Source organism: Phoca vitulina, unplaced genomic scaffold, assembly GCF_004348235.1.
Source record: "Phoca vitulina isolate PV1807 unplaced genomic scaffold, GSC_HSeal_1.0 scaffold21, whole genome shotgun sequence".
Classification (NCBI taxonomy): domain Eukaryota; kingdom Metazoa; phylum Chordata; class Mammalia; order Carnivora; family Phocidae; genus Phoca; species Phoca vitulina.
This window is the reverse complement of record NW_022589724.1, coordinates 3,547,490-3,571,973: the sequence shown is the minus strand read 5'-3', so window position 1 is coordinate 3,571,973 and position 24,484 is coordinate 3,547,490. Positions and strand designations below refer to the sequence as shown.

The 24,484-nt window shown below is 37.1% G+C and overlaps 1 protein-coding gene across 2 annotated transcripts in view; it reads right to left on the bottom strand.

Annotated features, from left to right (window-relative positions):
• Positions 1-24,484, bottom strand: part of PLPPR1 (phospholipid phosphatase related 1) — a 564,480-nt gene that overhangs the window by 439,133 nt on the left and 100,863 nt on the right. For both annotated transcript variants that reach the window (XM_032418867.1, XM_032418868.1), the window contains exon 3: positions 573-669. The gene's annotated coding sequence lies outside the window, so the exon portion shown is untranslated. The remainder of the gene's footprint in view (positions 1-572; positions 670-24,484) is intronic.

Sequence of the window (24,484 nt, the reverse complement as noted above, 5' to 3'; positions counted from 1 at the left end):
TAACATTCTGTTTTCATGTGGTGTGTGTGTGTGTGTGTGTGTGTGTGTGTGTGTGTGGTGGGAGTTGTGTGTGTTATGAGTGTCTATGTGCATATGTATGGTGTGTGAGGTATGTGTTTGTGTATGTGTACACTGAGGAGACCTAGGGAGCCAGAGGTGAATTTAAAATTGCTATTGCCTTGGGACTCCTGGGTAGCTCAGTCGTTAAGCATCTGCCTTTGGCTCAGGTCATGATCCCAGGGTCCTGGAATCGAGCCCCACATCCGGCTCCCTGCTCAGCAGAGAGCCTGCTTCTCCCTCTCCTAATCTCCCTGTTTGTGTTCCCTCTCTCGCTGTGTCTCTCTCTGTCAAATAAATAAAATCTTTAACAATCAAATAAAATAAAATAAAATAAAATCGCCTTATAAAGAGATTTGCTTTGTGTTCTTTTGCTTTGTTTTGCCTGACTATCCATGGTTAATCTAGATATTAAAGAAGAAATTTTCAAGACCAAAGATTACAGATTCAAGTTCTGATGATGTGAGCCTATCACATGCTGAAGGAGATCATTCACTAGAACCTCACTGCAATACCTTAATCTTTAAGCAGAATTCAAAATAAGTTCATCTTGAGTTCTTTCCAAATGAATCACTAGAAGACCCACATACAAGGCAGTTTCCCCTCTTCCTCCTGCAAAAACAAAAAACAAAAACCAGTAAGTATAGTGGGAAGAACACAAGACTTTAGCCAGAAGCTCAAAGTTCTATTCCTACTTTCACCAACTATAAGGCCACCTCTGACCGCCAGCTCAGCACAGTACCGCTTCCTTGCACTCTGCCTGTTACGTCCCCTAATTCCTAGGGATAACTTCTCCCTGTGCCAATCCCTCCCAACTCATCACCAGTTCTTATGATTGGATCCCTGTGCCGCTCATTTCTTGCATCCCTCCCCACCCCAGGCCTATGCCTTTCAAGTGAGATAAAGTTCCCAGCCTGGCCCATCTTCCAGTGATTACCCAGGCCATGTTGGAAGCTGGACACAAGGGAGCCAGGAGAACATTTTCAAGTTAATGGACCTGTCTTGGCCTGAGTTTCAAGGCTAAGGGACTAAATGATCTGTAGAACCCTTTCTTGATCTAATATTCTATGTTTCTATCACAACATGAAAATCAAGATAACAAATATAATAATCACACCTGAAACTTACATAGTAGGTCAATCCTCAATGCATCTTTACTCACATCATCTCCTTGACCCACACAATAATAAATAAACCAGGTGTTATCATCTCCATTCTGGAGATACATTTTGGAGATTACATGATCTATTTTTCCAGGACAGCAGGACTCAGACCCACATCTTCTGACTCTAATTTCTAAGTTCTTTCATCCATAGAATGATAAGGTATAGCAAAACTCAACCGCTGTCTATTCAGAGAGGAATCAGGGATCTGAGCAATTACAGGAATTCCAAAATTCCAAATATAAGTAATGTGACTTTTTCAGACTAGATTCAAATGTTTTAGGGCATAACAAAGCATTTTAATTCTTGTGAAGCAAGGCATAAATCCTGCCCAGAAGAGAAATTGGTAGGATTTCAAACATTCTTACCAAGCTCAAAGAGACTAGAATTTGGCACATACCTAGTAGCTTATCTACACACAGAGCATGATGGGCCTCACTATTCTATAACTGCACAAACCTTTACATTCTCTTTAATCATGTATTGGTTTTCCATTGTTACCGTATAAGAAATTATCACAAACTTAGTGGCTTAAAACAACATAAATTTATTGTTTCACAATTCTAAAGGTCAGAAGCCTGACATGGATCTTACTGGGCTAAAGTAAGGTGTTGGGAAGGCTGATTCCTTTTTTTTTTTTCTTAATTTTATTTGATTTTATTATGTTGTGTTAGTCACCATACAATACATCATTAGTTTTTGATGTGGTGATCCACGATTCATTGTTTTCGTATAACACCCAGTGCTCCATGCAGTATGCGCCCTCCCTAATACCCATCACCGGGCTAACCCATCCCCCCACCCCCTCCCCTCTAAAAGCCTCAGTTTGTTTCTCAGAGTCCACAGTCTCTCATGGTTCATCTCCCCCTCTGATTTCCCCCCTTCATTTTTCCCTTCCTTCTCCTAATGTCCCCCATGCTATTCCTTATGTTCCACAAATAAGTGAAACCATATGATAATTGACTTTCTCTGCTTGACTTATTTCACTTAGCATAATCTCCTCCAATCCCACCCATGTTGATGTAGAAGTTGAGTATTCATCCTTTCTGATGGCTGAGTAATATTCCATTGTATATATGGACCACATCTTTATCCATTCACCTGCTGAAGGGCATCTCAGCTCTTTCCACAGTTTGGTTATTGTGGACATTGCTGCTATGAACATTGGGGTGCATATGGCCCTTCTTTTCACTACATCTGTGTCTTTGGGGTAAATACCCAGTAGTGGAATTGCTGGGTCATAGGGTAGCTTTATTTTTTATTTTTTGAGGAACCTCCACACTGTTTTCCAAAGTGGCTGTACCAACTTGCATTGCCCCTTTCTCCACAACCTCTCCAACATTTGTTGTTTCTTGCCTTGTCAATTTTTGCCGTTCTAACTGGTGTAAGGTGGTATCTCAATGTGGTTTTGATTTGAATTTCCCTGATGGCTAGTGATGATGAACATTTTTTCATGTGTCTGCTAGCCATTCGCATGTCTTCTTTGGAGAAGTGTCTGTTCATGTTTTTTGACTTGATTATTTGTTTTTTGGGTGTTGAGTTTGAGAAGTTCTTTATAGATCTTGGAAATCAGAGCTTTGTCTGTAGTGTCATTTGCAAATATCTTCTCCCATTCTGTGGGTTGCCTCTTTGTTTTGTTGACTGGTTTCCTTTGCTGTGCAGAAGTTTTTTATCTTGATGAAGTCCCAAAAGTTCATTTTTGCTTTTGTTTCACTAGCCTTTGGAGATGTATCTTGAAAGAAGTTGCTGTGGCCGATGTCAAAGAGGTTACTGCCTATGTTCTCCTCTAGGATTTTGATGGATTCCTGTCTCACATTGAGGTCTTTCATCCATTTTGAGTTTGTCTTTGTGTATGGTGTTAGAGAATGGTCGAGTTTCATTCTTCTGCATGTGGCTGTCCAATTTTCCCAGCACCATTTATTGAAGAGGCTGATTCCTTCTACAGCATCTAGGAGAGAATCTGTTTCCTTGCCTTTTTTAGCTTCTAGAGGCTGCCTGCATTCCTTGGCTTCTGGCTCCTCTCTTCATCTTCAAATCCAGCAATGTAGCATGTCTCTGACCCTGCCTCTGCTCTCCCATCTTTTTTCTGACCACAGCAGGATAAAGGTTCTTTTAAGGAACCATATGATTAGATTAGACCCACCCAGATGATCCAGATAATCTCCCCATCTCAAGGTCCTTAATCATATTTGTAAAGTCCCTTTTGCCCTCAAAGGTTAACATATTCTCAGGTTCCAAGGATTAGGATGTGAACATCTTTGGAGGATCATTATTCTGCTTACCACAATGATTATTTTTCATGAGTTTATTTAAAAAATAATAGCCAAAATGTATCAATGTACCTTCTTTTTTTTAATTATGTTCATCACCATACATTACATCATTAGTTTTTGATGTAGTGTTCCATGTATATGTTAAATACCCTAGTAGGAACTTTATATACAACACAACAAATTTTTATAAAAGTAAGTCGAGGTTGGTATCACTAACCCCATCTGACAGACAATGAAACTGAGAATCGTTCATTAAGTAACTTACAAGGTCATCTAGCTAGTCCGAGGCAGAGCAAGCTTCTAAACCACTAGAAAACAACCATGTACAGGAGAAGCTGCCACTTTTCAATGCAATCACTGATTCTCAGGCATAAAGCTGTCATGTAGCTAACCTCAGCTGGAAGTTTTTCGAATATCTCTGCATTGGGGAAAACCTCCCAGTGCACAGAGGCTCAGTGTGCAGTCTGAGGTTCCTCTGCTGCAGCATGTTCCAACCACAGCAAAAGGGAAATCTAGGGAGTAAGAAATGGCAAAAGCTTCCTAAGAGAAAAACTATTCTAAAAACCTCTGCAGACTCAAGATTTTTGGTAACACATGGCAAACGTGACAGGTTTCCTGGGCGTCTGCTAGTACTTGGCATCATCACATTCCACAGTCAATTTCAAAATTGTCATTTGGGGCCCACTGAGGCTTTAAATAGCACCTCCTAACTGCCCGGCCAGGTTTTGTAGCTTTCTCTTTCTATTAAGAGATTGTGAGGGCTCACAGACTACTGAAAATAAATGTCACAAAGTAAATGCTTTTATACATTTGGTTTGTTTCAATTGCTTTGAGGGCATTGAGAATGAAGACATGGTTTTCAAAATGAAATCTTCCAGAATAATGATACCATATCTCAAGACACCCAATATATCAATTGCTACCCAAAACAAGATGCTGAGATAGAAATGCACATGTCATATTAAAGCCAGGGCCAAAAAGTGAGAGATAAAAGAAAACAAAATTTCAAAACACTAACATTTATTGAACACCTGCTGCTTGCCAAATATTTTGAAAAACTAATCTCATTTAATCCATACAATACTTCTAAGCAACCCAATTTCACTGGTGAAGACAGAGCCTTAGAGAAGTTAAGTAACAGGTCCAAGGTCACCCTGCTGGACTGCAGTGAGGCTGGGGCTGTCTGCCATAAAAAGAATTATTTCCCCACACACCCAACCAACCAGGCTAGGCTCAGGGCATAAGACAAGAATGAGCCCTGACTCAATGGAAGGTAGCCTGACTTGGAAAATAATATTTATTTGCTTATAGGTTGTGTGGGAGACAAGAAGAAGCATTAAAGTTGGAAGATAAAAGACAGGCAGGTGCAGCTGATTTAGTTCCAGCCATCTCATCCTCAACGTTCCGAAGGAGGAGTGGTGATAGTAACATCTCGTAACTACACAACACCCTCCTCAGGGAAGCTCAGAGCTCCTTAAAGACACATTCACATTCATCTTCCCAACAGCTCTGGAATGGAGGACACAGCACTGTCAAGATTTCTTTTACAGAGGGAGAAGCTGATGCATTTGCCCAAGGTCACAGAGGGACACAGAGGCTTGGAGAGATGGTAGCCCTGGGACCCTTATCAAGATGGCTTACCCACTGGCTATGGGAAAACAAATTCAACACCCTGGGCTCAGATACTCATGGGTGAAACATCCATTTAGTCAGCCACTATGCTCTGTAAGATCCCTGGCAAATTATCCCAAACCACCAGAAACATGTGACAGGAAGGTCCTCTATTTCCTTCACACTTCCAGATATTCACTCCTGCTGGAGAGAGGGTCTTTCTTTTGTTAAACAGCACATGTGCATTATTGAAAAAGAATCAGTCTTGACCAGGGAAAGGTCTGTTTGTCAAATGATAGTCTACTCCCAAAGAATCTCAAATTCTGGAGCCAGGAAGATCCTTGATCCTCTTCCAGAATGGAGCCTAGAATTTGAATTTCTGGCCTTGACTAACAAGGTACATCAACTGAAGAATGTAGGACCCATGCGATGGTGAAAAGGAAAAAGAGGAAAAGGAGGGAGACCCTGCAGAGAAGGGACCCTCAAGTGGAACATCCACTGTATGGGCCATCCCCAAGGTGAACTGTACCGATGGTAAAGTGTTGTTTAGCACAAGCTCTGCACACCTTTGGTATTTGCAACTGGCTGTTGGTATGACTGTAGTTTTTATGAGGATTGTACTTGTACATTCTGCCAGATATTTCAGGGCTTAATAACAAGCCTATGCAAGATTCAGAATGTGTCTCCCACAGCACAATATTTCACAGCATAAGAACAGGTAGAATGCTATTGGTCTTAGACAGAAGTGTGAGTCATTCTAATTATCAGATTTAATAAAAGGTTCTACTGTACCAACATAAAATTTAAGATACTCTCAAGGCACAAAGCTTAGCACTTGAGACTTGGAATGCCAACTTCGTCAGTTGCAATCTTGGGCCAACCACTGAGATGTTCACACTCCTAGAGAAGTAGTTCAGTGATCTCCTCCCTAAGGCAGAGACTTTACCATTATGAAAATTTTAAGAGCTAATACCTGATTTTTAATGCTATATGATTTAATGCTATGATTTAAATGCTGTAGTCTCAAATGTGAATTTAATGAAAATACTATGTAACTTTGTTTTGCTTCATGCTCCTAGATTTGAAGCACAAGATCAGAAGCTTTTAGATTCAAACAGTAAGTTTTGCCTATCCTACCCATTCCCAATTTCTGATGAATAAAAACCAAAGGGAAATAAAGGCACCTGGTTGGCTTAGTCATTAGAGTATGCAACTCTTGATCTCAGGGTCATGAGTTTAAGCTCCAAGTTGAGGTGTAAAGCTTACTTAAAAAAAAAAAAAAAAAAAAAAAAAAAGGGAAATAGAAAGGGAAGGGAAAGGGGAGCAATCTGAATTAAGAGAAATCAAGAAAAGGGGCACCTGGGGTAGCTCAGTCAGTTGAGCGTCAACTCTTGATTTCTGCTCAGGTCATGATCTCAGGGTCCTAAGATCAAGCCCTGTGTTGGGCTCCATGCTGGGCATGGAACCTGCTTATGATTCTCTCTCTCCCTCTCCCCGCCTCTCCCACCACCACCATCCCCCCCCTCCCCTGCTCACACATGCATGCACACTCTCTCGCTCTTAAAAAGAGAGAGAGAAATCAAGTAAGAAGATCCAAGAAAATTCTGCTACACAGAAAGAGATGAAGACAAAATAAAGAAAGAACAAGAGCACAATCTGTCTGGAAAGAAAGTGACCAGAACCCAAGGAAAACTTGACAAACAGCTTCCCCACCCCAGCTCAGAGCTAAAGGGTTTGGAAGCAAGAGTTGACTATGGAGTAGTAGCTGTGAGGCAAATTCACAGTCTCCTAGGCAATCTCAATTATAACTATAAATACATATATCATTAATAAAACATTAGAAAAATCAAGTCTGTCAGGATATTTAAAGAATAATACATCATGACAAAGTAGGATTTATTCCAGGAATGAATACAATTATGGGCCAATATTAGGAAATCTATAATTCATCATATTAGTAGGTCAAAGGAAAAAAGCTATCTGATTGTCTCAATAGATGTTTTTCAAAAAAGCAATTGATAAATTTTTAAACCTATGACCTACAAATAAATAGAAATAGAAGAAATTGAAGAGTATCTATATGATATGGAATACCTATGATCCAATTAATTGGCAACATAATATTTAAATATAAAACACTATGGGGATATTTATTAATAGAAGGAATGAGACAAAAATTACACTATCACAACTCATATTTTATTATCCTTCTGGTAGTTCCAGGCAATTAAATAAGATCACTAGAAGTAAAAAGAAGTATAAATATTAGGAGAGAGAGGAAATTTTATCTTTGCTTACACATAACAAAATATCTATCTGAAAAAAATCCAAGATAATCAATTGAAACAAATATTGAAACTAATAGGAAAGTTCATTGATATGGCTATGTAAAAAACAAGTATGTATTTAAAATTATAAGTTTTATATGCCAGTCATATCCATTTTCTCCCCAACTAAAACCCACTCATGTTGAGAAAACCCAAAGAAAATGAGGATAAAAGAAAACTAGAAACATGAAGATTTCAGGAAATGTAAAGATACAAAAAGAGCACCAGTTCTCTATCTTATAACTTCCCAAACTACAATGGGATGGTTGACAAAAGGTGAGAAACATTTCAAGAATCAACACAAGTAGTTACATACAAATGGAAAGCAGCAGTATTCTTTTCCCTTTTTGTCAAAATATTCTAGAGTTTCATAACAGATTGAGTCTTTACCATGGTGTCCCACATCCATGCACCAACCTGCTGATAAGAGCACAACTAGATTTAAACTTGAGGTTACAGAAGCCACTCCTAAATCATGTTCCAGACCCCAAGTCACAAATAGGTAACCTCACTACCAGTAGACTACCAGTAAACTACCCTTACCTTACTAATGGTTCCCTTCCTCATTCCCTAAACCTCTGGGTTTATTCCTTCACTTTTCTTTTTTTTTTTTTTAAAGATTTTATTTATTTATTTGAGAGGAAGAGTGAGAGAGAGCATGAGCATGGGGGTGGGGGAGAGGGACAAGCAGACTCCCCACTGAGCAGGGAGCCCAATGTGGGGCTCAATCCCAGGACCCTGGGATCATGACCTGAGCTGAAGGCAGATGCTTAACCGACTGAGCCACCAAGGTGCCCCTATTTCTTCACTTTTCAAACCCTGGTCCCTCATCAATTCATGAACAAGGAAAGTTTTGTCTTATTACTTTAACTTGGGAATTAAAAAACTGCTACCACTTAAGGTCTGCTCTGTGAATTTATTCATTCATACATTCATCCAACAAATGTCTATTTAGTGCCAACTATAGACTGGGCACTGTTACTGGTTGCTGGTGGCTTAAGATGAGTAATTTAGATATAGTAAGGGCCTCACAGTGTTTATAGTCTAGTGGGAGATTCAAACAAATTGAGAGGCTATCACAATATCATCAGTAAATGTGTGATAGGGTTAGCCCAAGATGCTGATATAACAGAAAATAAGGTCCTCCAACCTTACTGGGAAGGTGCCCTAAAGTATAGGCAAAGTATAAGGTTGGGGTGGGGAGAGTAAAGAGCATGTCTCTTTTTACTCATTTCTGGCATAAAAGAAGCCACACATTCAATTAACATTCTCAGACCCAGTAAGAGAGCTTCTAGGAGTTGGAACAGTTTTAGCTGGTACAGACACCATGTTACATGCCATGTTTTATAGCTCCTTGGTGATGTCTGACAGCACTCTAAATAATCCTTCTGGAACTAACAGAAGTTTCAAGTGGATACGATGAATTCTGAGCAGAGCGTTTTTAAGAGCCTCTTTATCCTCTGGGGCTAAAACCCCTCTCAAGGACTGCTCAAGCAATCCTAGTTGTTAGATGACAACCCACATGGTTACCAAGGTTAAGGAAGGCATATGAAGAAAATACTGTTTTGGTCTTCAGTAAATGTTTGAACTCTGCTGGGTCTGACAGCAAAGCCCCAAGGACAAAGATGAATTTTATGATGTAGGCTTTTCCCATCAGGGCTCATGACTGACTATGTTTTTTAAGGCTCAAGTCAGGGTCTGCTACCATGGTCAGCATTTAAAGTATGTAGCCTAGAAAAGAGCAGCTTTATAGATTTGGAAAATCTTACTAACTTTTGTCTAGGAGAATCAGAATGTTATAAAGCAAATATTTTTGCTAATCACCCAAAAACCAGTACTTCTGTCCAACTCTAGCTACTCCTCAGCTACTACAAACACCACTTTATTAATATATTGCTACTAACCCCTTCATACATTATTTACATTTAAATAGGAAAGACATGTTTATTATTGGAAAGTCATTACTATGACGCTTTCCTAATCTTAAATATTTACATGTATTCTGTTCATTCTGAAAGAGCACTCTAACATTCACTCATATAAATTATAGTAAATTGGTGTGACAACTAATTTTTTATTAAACAGAATGGATTTATTGCTTAAAATGTGATCCCTAGTAATTGCTGACCTCTAGGAATAACCAACTTTTGTACATTTCATGAAAAGGAAAACATAATTACTTTCCCCCAGAATCAGAAATTAAGTGATGTCTGTTTTTATCCCATCTATTAACATTATACTAGAGGTTCTAAGCAAAGAAGTGTCTTTATCCAAAGACAGTATGATTGCCTATGTAGGAAATCCTAACTCATCTACAAAAGAAAAAAGAAAGAAAATAAGAGCTTGAGAGCAACTACAAAGTGAATTTATCAAGATCAATATACAAAAACCAACTGCATGTCTATATACATAAAATACTTAGAGATAAATCTGATGGAAGATGTACAAGACTTGAATACTGAAAACTGCAAGCCACTGCTAAGATAAACTAAAAAATACATAAATAAATAGAGAGACCTAGATCAAAAGACTCAATATTGTTAAGATGTTAATTCTCCTCAAATTGCTCTACAGATGTAATACAACCCAAATCAAAATTCCAGGAGGCTCGTTTGTTGAACTTGACAAGCCAATTATATAATTCATATAGAAATGCAAATTCGTCTAGAATAGCCGAAACAAGTTTTTAAAAATAACAAAGTTAGAGGACTTAACACTACCTGACTTCAGGACTTATTACAATATTATAAAACAACAGTAATCAAGACAGTGTGATATGAGTGCAAAATAAACAAATGGGTGAAACAGAATAGAAAGTCCAATAATAAACACACACATAAGTGGTCGGTTGATTTTTTTTTTAAAGATTTTATTTATTTGTCAGAGAGAGGGGCAGTAGCAGGCAGAGGAAAAAGCAGGCTCCCCGCTGAGCAAGGAGCCTGATGTGGGGCTCGATCCCAGGACCCCGGAATCATGACCCAAGCCGAAGCCAGACGCTTAACTGACTAAGCCAACCAGACGTCCCAGTTGATCTTTGACAAAGATGCAAAGGCAATCCAAAAAGAATATACAGACTTAATATTAATGGCACTAGAACAGTGAGAAAAAAAAAAAAAACCACTTCAATCCACAACTTACACTGCATGCAAAAATTAAAACAAACCTAAATATAAAACCTAATACTATAAAATTTATACAAAAAAATATCTAGGCTAAATAAAAATAAAAGCAAAAGCATGATCTATACAAGAAAAAACATAAATTCAACTTCATCAAAGTTAAAGCTTTGGCTCTTCAAAGGACACTGTGAAGAGAATGAAAAGACAAACCACAGAGACAATATCTGCATATCATATATCCAATAAAGGACTTATTTCCAGAACATATAAAGAACTCTCAGAACTCAATAATAAGAAATAATATCTGTAAGGGATTTGAACACAGATAACCTCCAAAAAGAGACAGATGGCAAATAAACACAGGAAAAGGTTTTCAACATCAATAGTCAGTTGGGAAATGCAAATTAAAAGCACAATGTCTATCATACCTCAATAAAAAAAATTTTCTAACTGTAAAAAAAAACCCTTAATGAGACAAACACTACATGCCTATTAGAATAACTGAAATTTAAAAGACTGTTCATTTGAAGTTTTCGCAGAGATGTGGAAGAATTAGAACTCTGATACACTGCTAATGGGAATGTGAAATGGTATGACGCTTTGGAAAACATTTTGGCAATTTTTTCAAAAGTTAAACATACACCCACTATATGATCCAGCTCTTTCATTCCTAAGTATTTGTCCAAGAAAATGAAAGCATGTGTCCACACAAAGACTTGTACACAAAAGCTGAGAGTAAATTTTTTTAATGGAACATTCCTGGGACAGCTGTAGGTCTTATTCTCTCTTCAGTACTGGGAAATTCTCCTCTATTAGTCAATAATTTTTTCCTTACATCTTCTCATTTCTCTCGTCCTGAGATTTCTATTATTTTTATGTTGGGCCTCTTAAGATAGGTCTTTATATGTCCTAACTTTTCACTCACATTTTCCATTGTTTGTCTTTTTCCCCCACCTTCTTAGAAACTTGTGTCTCTACCACATCCTTCTAGTTCTCCAACTGCATTACATGTTGAGATCATCTAGGATTTTAAATCCAAATAGCTATTTTTTTAGATTCTGCATAAATAATTATTTAGAATTAACTAATGTTTTATGTGTTTCTTTGGATTAAAATTCTGCTTGTCTGTTTGTGTTTTGTGTCTCATAGATTTGTTGTATGTGTACATATATGTGTGTATTTATTTATTTATGGAGGTCTTTCTCTAACAATCCTTTCGGAGTTTATGTGTGGTAAGTTTTTTGAGACTTTTTAAATTCTGAAATGTCCTTGGTAGACCTTTCAAATTGAATGCCACTTTCACTAGGTATGAAATTTTAAGTTCAAAATCATTTTCCTTCAGAATAGCAAACATTTTGCTCCAATATTGTTCTAATATATTGTTTTTGGTAAGAAATGTGATGTCAATTTGATTTTCATTTCTTCATGGAAAAACTGTTTTTCTTTCTGAAAACTTTGAATTTTCTCATTATCCTCAATGTTTTTAAATTTGCACCCATAAAGTGAAATTATTACATACATTCTGCTTGATACTAAGTATATCTCAAAAACTAAAAAATCATTTTTCTTCAGCTTTGAAATTATTTTCTACCTCTTTTTTTTCTTAATAATTTCCTCTCCTTTCTTTCCTCTTCTATTAAAATTTCAAAATTTAGATGGAATTTCTCTTGAAATTTTTGAACTTCTATTCCATGACAAATATGACTTTTCTGACATATTACAAATATCTTTTGTCATTTTGAGAAACTTCTGGGGGAGAATTACCCTGTTTAATTACCCTGATTCATAGATCACTCTCCAGCAGTGATATGAGGGTGGGGATAGGATATACTCCTAGTGGAGTGTTCCTGGAATCAGTATTCTGACTGTGGAAGATTCCAAAACCCTCCTGAAAGTTGCCATATATCTGGATACTGATTATCAGCTTCTCCCAATTATTCAAACTTTCAACTTTTTTTGTAATATCCAGACTGTAAATAATCCAAATGTCCATCAACAGATAAATGAATAAACGAACTGTGGTAAATCTATACAACAGAATACTATTCAGCAATAAAAAGGAATGAAATATTGACACATAACATAACACGGATGAATTCCAAAGTAATTATGTTGACTGAAATAAGCCAGATAAAAAAGGGGTTATGTATTATTTCATCTATATAAAATTCTAGAAAATTCAAACCATCTATAGTGACAGTAATCAATGGTTGCCTCTAAGAGATGTGACAAAAGAAAGCAATTATAGAAGGACAAAGGACAGTTTTGGGAATGATGGATATATTCATTATCTTGATTGTGTTGATATGTATCACTTGTGGAGACACATTTCAAAACTTATTAAATTGTACACACTTTACGTACAGTGTATTGATTTAAACCTCAATAAATCTGTAACAGAAGAATATAATATAAACATGTATCAAAGTGTTGACAGTAATTATTTTGAGGTGGTAGAATTAAGGTTGGTTTTCATCTTATTCTATATACTTCATTTTATTTTTACTATTTTTATAAATAAACATCACACTTAAAATCAGAAAAAATAGTAACTCTTTTACTTTATATTACATTTAAAATCAGAAAAATAGGGGCACCTGGGTAGCTCAGTCAGTTGAGTCTCTGACTCTTGGTTTCAGCTCAGGTCATGATCTCATCGGTCATAGAATTGAGCCCTTCATTGGGCTCCACACTCATCGAGCAGTCTGCTTGAAGATTCTCTCCCTCTGCCCCTCCCCCATGCACTCTCTTTCTCTTGCTCTCTCTCTCTCTGAAATAAATAAATAAATCTTTAAAAATATAAAATAAAAATAATAACTTTCTTCTCGAGCGCACATGGAACTTTCTCCTGAATAGACCACATACTGGGTCACAGATCAGGTCTCAACTGATACCAAAAGACTGAGATTATTCCCTGCATATTCTCAGACCATAATGCTTTAAAACTGGAACTCAATCACAAGAAAAAATTTGGAAGAAATTCAAACACTTGGAAGCTAAACACCACTCTGCTCAAGAATGTCTGGGCTAACCAGGGGGCGCCTGGGTGGCTCAGTCATTAAGCGTCTGCCTTCGACTCAGGTCATGATCCCAAGGTTCTGGGATCGAGCCCCGCATCAGGCTCCCTGCTCAGCGGGAAGCCTGCTTCTCCCTCTCCCACTCCCCCTGCTTGTGTTCCCTCTCTCGCTGTATCTCTCTCTGTCAAATACATAAATAATATCTTAAAAAAAAAAAAAAAGATGTGGTCCATATATACAATGGAATATTACTCAGCCATCAGAAAGGATGAATACCCAACTTTTACATCAACATGGATGGGACTGGAGGAGATTATGCTCAGTGAAATAAGTCAAGCAGAGAAAGTCAATTATCATATGGTTTCACTTATTTGTGGGACATAAGGAATAGCATGGGGGACATTAGGAGAAGGAAGGGAAAAATGAAGGGGGGGAATCAGAGGGGGAGACGAATCATGAGAGACTGTGGACTCCGAGAAACAAACTGAGGGCTTTAGAGGGGAGGGGGTGGGAGGATGGGTTAGCCTGGTGATGTGTATTAAGGAGGGCACGCACTGCATGGAGCACTGGGTGTTATACGAAAACCATGAATCGTGGATTACTACATCAAAAATCAATGATGTATTGTATGGTGACTAACACAACATAATAAAATTTTAAAAATAATAATAACTTGCTGGTTTTGGTCTGTATATTTGGGTAATTTGTAGAAGTATAAAAATATAATTGAATACTCTGACATTTTCACTAAGCATTGTATTATAATCAAACATATAACAGACTTTTTGATTGTATCTTTTCAATAAGCCCACAGTATTGCCATTGTTGCTGGACCACAATGTAGCTAATCATTCTCTTCCATTGGGTGTTTAAATTTCCCCCCTTTTTCTTCTCCTCTTGCTGTTACAGTTAACTTTCAAAACTACTTTTATGCACATAACTTATATGTTCTTTTAAAATATATGTTACCCAATTGTTTTCCCAAAAAGAGGCATCACTCTATATTTCTCTTGGCAATATATGAGTGTGTTGGTTTTACCATAAACTTGTCAGTATTGCACTGACTTTTTGTTTTGTTATTCTTTTGGTTTTTGGGAGGAGGAAGTGTCTAATTTAATAAGGCACAAAATGATACATCATTGATTATTAACATGGCTAAGCGTTTTCCATGAATTTGTTTACTATCTATATTTTGTCTTGTGTAAATGGTATTATCATTATCTTATTGCAAGAAAACAGTCAATTACTTTAAGACAATGATAAGAAAGAAAATGTATCCGTTTAAGATAAATGAGATTAAAAAATGATATATTTTACAAAAAAGAGTTAGTGATGAATCTTTCAGCAGACAGAAGATAACACCACAAATGTATAACATGTCATGAATTTCCTAAATCCAGGAAACACTCTTCTGAGCTGGGGGCAGTGCAAAATCAAATCAGAGCTATGAATGGAGCCAAACTGCAGACAACTGTGGCAAACTAGTGAGCAAATACCCAATCATCCCTCTCCAGCCAACTGTTATCATGCAAAAATGTACAACCAGACCTGATTTTGTTTAAAGATGTCTGACTTCTTTTTTTTTTTTTTGAAGATTTTATTTTATTTATTTGACAGAGAGAGAGAGAGACAGCTAGAGAGGGAACACAAGCAGGGGGAGTGGGGGAGGGAGAAGCAGGCTTCCCGCCGAGCAGGGAGCCCGATGCGGGGCTCGATCCCAGGACCCTGGGATCATGACCTGAGCCGAAGGCAGACGCTTAATGACTGAGCCACCCAGGCGCCCCAAAGATGTCTGACTTCTTGATTATAAGGCGAACTCTCTCCTATTTTTAAAATAGCACTGATTTGGGATGCTTGGGTGGCTCAGTCGGTTGGGCATCCAACTCCTGATTTTGGCTGGGGTCGTGGTCTCAGTGTTGTGGGATCAAGCCCCGCCTCAGGCTCCGTGCTGGAGTAGAGCCTGCTTGGGATTCCCTCTTTCCCTCTCCCTCCTACCCTCCCCCCTCTCTAAAAGGATAAGAACTACATTTGATTGTTTCTACTATTTGTCAATTATGAATAATGCTGCTATGAATAGGTATGTCCTATTGTGTGGACATACCTTTCTAGTTCTTTTGTGTGTATACCTAGGTATAGAATTGCTGGGTCATATTGTACTTCTCTGTGTAACCTTATGAAAGCTACCAAACTGTTGTCCAAAGTGGCTGTTCCATTTTACATTCCCACCAGAAATGTATGATGATTCCAGTTTCTCTGCATTCTTAATTTAGGACAGCTTTTAAAATGGGAGTCCTAAGGTTTTTAGTGCATTTATTCATTACTATATTTGAATTAAATTGAAAAAAATTCCAAGAATTTTGATTTCTATGTCTGCTGTCATATTTTTCTATGAATTTCATTAAGCTAACATTTAGTATGGAATTGAGAAAGGTTGATGGCTCTACCATTGCTTGACCAATAATTATATATGTTGAAAGCCTTCGAGCAAGGTAGATATCTTTTCCAATTGCTTTTTTTTCCCAGAGTCTCCTCATCTGAGACAGTAGGAAAATGCATGAAAAATGTATGTGACAGGAAGTGGCTTTAGCTCCCTGACATGCTGATATTCTGGGACTGCTTGGGATTTAGTGAAGCAGAATCAGTGGCAAGAAGTGCCCAGTGCTGCCAACATATCCAGTGGGCAGAGGGCCTATAAATCTATGAAATAAATAGCTGCCTGGTGGTATTTTTTTCACCTATTTATTAACTGGTAGATAAGTCACTTTGTTGCCATGGCAATATGAGAGGGGAAAAAAGGAAATAGTTGGCAGGTAGTTACAAAGTATAAAACTTCTTTTGCTCCTTCCTACATTTAAAAATGTTCTGTTTTGTGGATTTGCGGCTCTAATGACATCAGTGTATTTTTGAAAACGCATTCTTTAGGAATTCTTGTTGTCATCTGTGGCATCTGAGGAGCTCTGCAGAATGCCTCTATCTCTAGTTCTTATCCTTAGAGGAGCTCACATTGAAAGCTGCTGGGACCTGACAGAGGGACCTAGGGACCTAGAAGGATTATTTAGGGATAAAAGTCATTTTCCTTTGAAAATTGTCCTTTGATTAAGAAAAGAGAAATGGATTTTCTATAGCAGAGCCTTAATACTTAATTGGATTTCCTAAATACACTAGTATTATGACTATAATATGTAATAAGAGTGTTCATGTATCTTTTTCAAAGAACTTTCCCATCTTCTTCCAAACTAAGCTTTCCTAATTCCACTAAGATAAAGGTCAGCCTTATCTCTGCTTCCCAGACAGAGATGTTGAAGCAGTAAGTGTAGATGACTTGAGCAGATAAGACAGGGTTACAACCATGATTAGTGTTTTCTGTATCTTGAACTTGGGGCCATTCTGTTAGGATTTTTCTTGTTCCCTTCTCCCCAACCAGGACTCATTGAGTATAAATATTCATTGCTTATGCTAATGTTGAATGGCTTACACATGGTGTAGCTTTCAGTTATATTTGAAGATCCAGTCACACTCTAATTTCAGTTCCTGTGGAATCACTATAAAGATAGGATGCACTTATAACCCCATAGTGTTTTGTTTTGTTTAAACCAAGATTCAACGACTCAAATCCTCACAGGGCTGAGGCAGGGTTATCGAGTATAATGGATTGTGTTTAACACAATAGAGTGGTTGTGTGGCTGGTGGTTAATTGGAATGTCCACTTAGAATTCTAATTAAAAGAAACATTTAGAGCAGTACTCAAATAAGACCTTTTTTTGGGTTGAATTCAGCCAGCAGGTTCAGACTGGAATCTCTAGAAATATTGGATCCTTGGAAAATTATTTGCTTAATAAAAATATGACTAAACTATTGATATTATTTTCCTGAACATTGAACATCATGTTGACTTGAAATTATGGAATTCTTTGAAATGTATCATTTTTGGGACACCTGGGTGGCTCAGTTGTTCAAGTGGCTGCCTTCAGCTCAGGTCATGATCCCAGGGTCCTAGGATAGAGTCCCACATCAGGCTCCTTGCTCAGCGGGGAGTCTGCTTCTCGAATATTCATAGCAGCATTATTCATAATTGACAAATAGTAGAAACAATCAAATGTCAATTAATTGATAAATGGATAAACAAAATGTGGTATGCGCACAGTGGTGTACTATTCAACAATAAAGAAGAATAAAATACTGATATATGCTACAACCTGGATGAACCCTGAAAACACTATGCTCCATGAAAGAAGCCAGGTGTAGAAGAACACATATTATATAACTCCATTTATTTTAAATGTCCAGAATGGCCAAATCTATAGAGACAGAAAATAGATTAATGATTGCCTAGGGTTGGAGATGGAGACCAAAATGTGGGGGTTACTTTCTTTTAGAGGTGATGAAATGTTCTAAAACGGATTGCAGTGATGGCTCACTGTGAATACACTAAAAACCACTTTAAAGTGAACTGTACACTTTATATGGGTGAACTGAATGGCATGTGAATTATATCTCAATAAATCTGTTACAAAAAATTTTTAAAAAGAATAAAATAAAAGCTGCCCTACAGAAGGCAGAAATGAATCTCAATTTGACCACAGAGGAAACTATGAAATTGATTCAGTGGGAGGAGAAAGGATTTTCTCATGTAGAGTGATTCTTTCAACCAGTCTTTCAACTTACCTCTAGTCAAAGGGAAAATTCTAAGAAAGGAGTTTAATGTCAGAATATCTAGAATTGTGATAAAATATGTTGGAGCTTTCCAGTGAACTGGGAAAGAATTTGGATAAGAACTTAACTAGTTTTTGATAGAGCTTGTTGTTAATTGCTCCATTCTGGAGGGGAAAAAAAAAAAACCTTTTTCCCAAGGAATTTACAAAATTAGCAGTTGAATTTGAAGCTACAGATTCTTTGTTCTCTTTTTTACTTGCACCAATACAGAATATGAGTTTATGAGTCATATTTATTCATTAATAGAGCAATGAATTTTCTCTTCAACTACAGATCAAGGCACTTTTATAAGCCTACCAAAAGGAATCCTCCCACATAGACAAATCACAAAGCAGAAGGCTGACAGGTTCAGTTCCAGTGTTCCTGAGCAGGGAGCTTTCCAGACAGCATTAAACAACTACGCAAAGTTCATATCATGCTTGTCTACTCCAGCAAAACACTGAAGTCACAAAAATACCAAATGCTGAGAACTGCAATACATGTGTCAAGAATTTGGGGGCAATCTCCACAGGTGTGAAAGTACCTTGGTAAGTCCTACCCCAGAGTTTTGGCTAGGAAAACCTCTTCTGTCATAAGGCTCTGCTTCCCTTTGGTTATAAAAATAGACAGGGCATAGAATGTAGAGGTAGGAGGGAAGCCACTGATCAGTGGCAAGATGCGGTAAGACAACTAGTGCATTCCAATGGACTCATGAGCTGAGAAAGACCTCCAGAGCTGATTCTGGGAGAAGGAACATGCTAAGAGCAAAAGCATAATATATTCCACCTAGATTATTAAATGTTGTATAAGCCAAATAGATAATGAACAAAAGTTCTTCTTCATAGGATAATTCCTTCTAATAATACAAACTAAGTAAGAGAATTAGGAAAATCACCCTTTATGTAAACCCAGTGAATAAAGGATCTGGACCTCAATTACCAAGAGAAGCTAAAACCATAAAGTGACAAGTTGATGGTGAACTTTATAATACACAGTCTGGCTTATACCAGCCAAACCCACTAACCAACCTTAAAATAGTATGAAAAGTGGAACAGTCATTCTGTGCTTCACCACCTGTGAATTATTCTTGCCAAAATAATTGATTCTAAATCTAGTTGAGCCTCTAGATCAAATTACCAGTCTACAAGAAACATATAAAATTGAGGATGATGTTAAATGACACCATGAGGATGCTATCAGCCAACTCCAAAATGAGAAAAACTGTCCCAGTTTCTTTAAGAAATAAATAGCATGAAAAAGTGGGGTAGGAGAGCTGTTCGAGATCAAAAAAATCTTCAGAAAGATGGTAGACAAATGCTATGTGTGGACTTCATTTGGAAGTTAATTCAAACAAAACAACTTAAAAAGGCATTTGGGGGGCAAATGTGAAAATTTTCAAAGAGATTGTTTAATCAGATAATATGGAATCTTTGTTAAATGTATAGTGGTGTTTCTAGTCCTCATCTATTATAAACATACTGAAATATTTATGGATGAAATAATATGATGTCATGGATTTGTTTAAATATGCCACAAAAAAACAAAGATGTGGGGAAAGAATAGATGAACTAAGACTGGTAAATTCTGATAACTACTGAATCTTGTTAATAGGTACATGAAGGTGCATTTTCTACTATTCTACTATTGTGTATGTTTGAAATATTCCATAATAAAGAGATTAAAAGAGAGGGAGAGAAAATTGCTGTAGCAAGTTGTCCCCTTAGTTCTGTCCCCATAAACACAATCCATGCATAGAAAATTCACAAAGGGGAAAGTGGACAAAAAGAGGAGAAAGAAGAAGAAGGAAGGAAAACACAATAGCTGGTCAAGTAACTACAGGTCATTTTGGTCCCTCTGAGAAGACTTGAATTGACCTTTACAATTGATTCTACCTTTTTTAAAGAATAATCATCTCAGATGAGCCCTTAATTAATCAAATGTTCTCACTCATCATTCTTGGGGAAAACAGTGAAATAACACAAATGGAGATGTTTAGAGCTTGAGAAAATACAATTTCTACTGATGATAGAGATTATTGTAAAAATATCTTTGCCAGGACTATATCTCTAAAGCTTTATTATTTATCTTTAGAGTATTTCTTTTCCATGCATGGATTTACGTAATACCATTATTTTTCCCATGGAAATGGGTGGGTTCAGGGGTAAGAAAAGGCAGGTGTATTGAGAGTTGCCTGTGTAGATAAGGATATGGGACCATCAAGATGGCAGGAAAACAAGCAGATATGATCTTCAACTGCTTTAAAAGCAAATTAAACTGGCTCAGCACAGTTCAATCTGGAAAGAAATACTACCATCTTCCTTTGATATGCCATGTTACTTAAACCTGAAAACTCCTAAATGTGCAGTGTTGGACTACTGTAATTTGGTATAATTGCCCTGGTGGGAGCCACTGGTCAAGATCACTTGTCTGTGGGATTTCTTTGAAAGAAGCAAATATTCCTGCTGCCAACTGTTCTCAGAAAGAGTAGATCTTGGGGAAGAAAATAAGGATTGAGAAGGCAGGCATAGACTAAAGGAAGAGATACATTCCCTTCTCTCTCTGGAACTTGAATCTGACCTCCAATGTCACCAGCCTTAAGAATACCATCCAGGACCCACCATCATGGATCTCGGACTATGGAAGCTAAGAAGGCCTCCTCTAAAAGTGGTTTTATTTTATTTTATTTTGTTGTTGTTGTTGTTTATAATTTCTTTTCTTTTTTTAAGATTTTATTTTTTTAAGTAATCTCCACACCCAACATGGGCTCAAACTCACAACCCTGAGATCAAGAGTTGCATGCTCTATGGACTGAGCCAGCCAGGCACCCATTGAAGTGGTTTCAGGTTACATTCAGGTTACATGTTGTATACTCCTTTCTCACTGTCCTTGAATCTTCATTAGAATTTTGTCAATGTTGTGGTCTGATCTCAGCCATCTTATGGGACACTCCCTGGGAAAGACTTATGCCTGTATTCATGCACAGTAGTAAAAAATAAGTTGCCAGTCAGGAAACTTACATTGACCTAAAGCAGAGTTGCAAATGCTCATGCACAGAGCAACATAGAAATCAAAGTTCCAAAACCTGATGGCCTGCCGCAAAGACAGATTTTTTAGTACCGATAAACTTCTGGATTTCCATAGAACCTGGTGAAGACTGTACTTACGGCTGGAAGCCAAAGTGGAAGCATAAAAATTTTGTAACATGGGCTATTAATGCAAATGTCTTCTCACAAACTAATGAGACATCTAACAAGTTAAAATTACAAAAGGAAAATTTTATTTTCAATTTAAAAAAAGCAATGCATTCAATTACAAAGAAAAACATGCTGCAGCTGAAGCTCTGACAAAAAAGAAGCTCAAAAAAATTAAATTTGTTGGATTTGTTTCTATGTGTATATGTCTGTGTCTGTGTGTATGTGTGAGTGATACAGAATCCCATCAGCCTTCAATATATCCACATCTCCTGACACCAAGGATATGGAAAAGGATTTTGTTAGACAATAAAATCAGTATCAGATTCTGGTTTTGCTGATGACCAACTACTCTGAATACGATAGTTTGATTCAGTTTGGAGGATTATGGTGTCCATCAGTTGGTGTCTTCAGGCTTCAAGACACATTAACTTATGATTAATTTATGATAATAAGAATTAAGCTCTTATGAAATGAAGTCCCACCCCCACCATGTTAGCTGAAAGTCACCTACCTGATAAAATCTAAGATTGAACACAATAAGGAGAACTGCACTCCCTGCCAGTACTTGATTCTACACCCACCTACCCACCTGCTCTAACCAGGAGGGAAACCTACTCCTTACCTCTACTTCATTCCAACATCCTGCACTCTTATCAACACATGTTCAGCTAAGGACAAATTGTCCTTTATCCTAATACCTTCTCACTATAAAATCTCTATAATATAATCTCACTATAAATTCTCACTATAAAATTAAATCTCATTATACTTTTTCCTCAGCCCATGTATTTCTACTAAGTGACTGTAACCATATCTAGTTGACACCAAAAAGATCACACCTCAGCAAAATTACCACTAAATAGATTTATTTGAATCATTTACCAAACATTTATTGTCTCCTTCTTTATGCCCAGCACCATGGTAGGTCCTAACTACACTTTCTAAAATATACCAACCTTAGGATTTGTTTTTTATTTACTCTGTTAATTTAATAATTTTATTTTCCCTTGTTACTTCATATCTCAGTAGGTACCATTACACAGATTAACTCATTTAATCCAATCAGTTAATATTTGCTGACTACCTACTGACTGTGTCCCTAGGTAATAGACACTATAAAAGGAACAGAGAACTATAATTCCCTAAACTTCAAGACCATGAAATGCAGTCAAGTAGATAAGACTTAAACACACACAAAAAATGTAATACATCAATCAGTGCCATATAAGTGGTTCAGACAGCAAGTTATATAGGAGCTTAGAAGAGGGAGAAAGATATAAGTGACACACAGTAAATGTGCAATCAATGTTTGATTGAATTAAATTGAACCAGGGCATTCAATATTGAAAATAAAGACAGATGGAATGACATGAAAATTTGATAATGTGGAAATGTGCAAGAAAATGCTGAGACATTACATGCATGTTTTCTTTTAAATAGGTTTTTACTTAAAATAATATAAAAACATATTAAAGTGACATTTTATTAGACAATATCATCACTACACATGGGAATCCCTACAGGTGACATCTCCGATAATGTGCTAAAAATATGATCATAATTTAAATTCATTCTGTTTTTTTGATAGAACATCACTACACTTGGTATTTACTTACATAGTTTTGCTTAATTTGAGTCTTCTGGAAAATATATTGTCATCTGATTAATAGTTTCTTTTCTATTGCCTAAACAGTTTTCTTGTTTATTTCACATAGATAAAAAGCAGAATGTGACATTATTCTGAAAGCTCACAGTGAAAATTTTCAAAGTCATCTATGGAGGGAACACTACACAGGAGGTACTCTAGACATAAAGAAACAGAGACAGGACTCTGTCTCACTCTTTTCCTGTGACATCAATTCATAAATCAAAATTAATGTGACTAAAACATCACAAACAGTTTAGCACACAGGTATGATTTTCAAGGCAGAACCACAGACCTAAAATAGCCATATTAAAATAGCAGCTCCATAAATTGAATCAAAATACCCTATTGAAGTGGGAGGCTCATAAATTAAGACTCTAGGTAGCAACACCAGTTTCACAACCTGGATTAGATCTTGCAATTCCAATTTGCAGTCAGGAAGTAAAAGACCAAAAAAAAAAAAAAAATCCCCAAAAAAGTAAGAATACCTTCTGAAAAAGAAACTAGTAAAAACATAATAAATATACTAAAATATAAATATACAGAATAAATATACTAAACATAAATAAATATATCCAGACTACCTGGATGAAGTGTGGGCTATGATAAAGGGCAGGCAGAAAGCCAGGGCACATCCTTGTGTCATTTGCAATGAATGGATGAGGGGCCCTGGACAGTTGAACAGAAATGAGGAGGGCTGTATGATACTGTCCATTAAGATCTTTATCACAATTCCTGCTGTGGACTGGTCTCCAAGGAGCCTCCAATTTTACTGGGATTCCCCTGAAGTTGTTGCATTGACTCAGCAAATGAGGGCTGTCAATTTTCCTGGTAGAGGGGTTCTCTTTGAAATCAATAATTTGAAATAAACAAAATGTAGTTCCTACATTTTCTTCCTAAAATCGAGTTATCCTGTGTCCAATCCTGTGAGATATAATCACAGTGTAACTGGCACTGTTGGTCTGTGCACCCCCATAGTAGGGGGGTACTTTAATAATAATAATCACAAGTAATATTTATGGAGTTTCTACCATGTGCCAGACACTGTTCTAACAATGTCTGCCTATCCCTAGCAGTAAGAAAACTGCAGATGTACCAGTTCCAAGCCCCATGGCCACATGGCAGATGCTCAATACTCATTTGTTGAATAGGTGAACAAATGAACTCAACAAACCTAGGAACTTCCTGGCCTTGCCCTTCCAAGAGAAAGGGGAAAAAGTGGAAGAGAGAGTGTATCTGCTCCTCCATAGTGCTCTAATTATAACAGGTTAATGGCAAACACATGCCCCCTTTTCTTGACAGCATCTCTACCTAGTCTCTCTTTAACTTCAACCAGCTCTTTGTCCATCAGTTCTAAAACATGCTAAGAATACTCTAATTCTTACC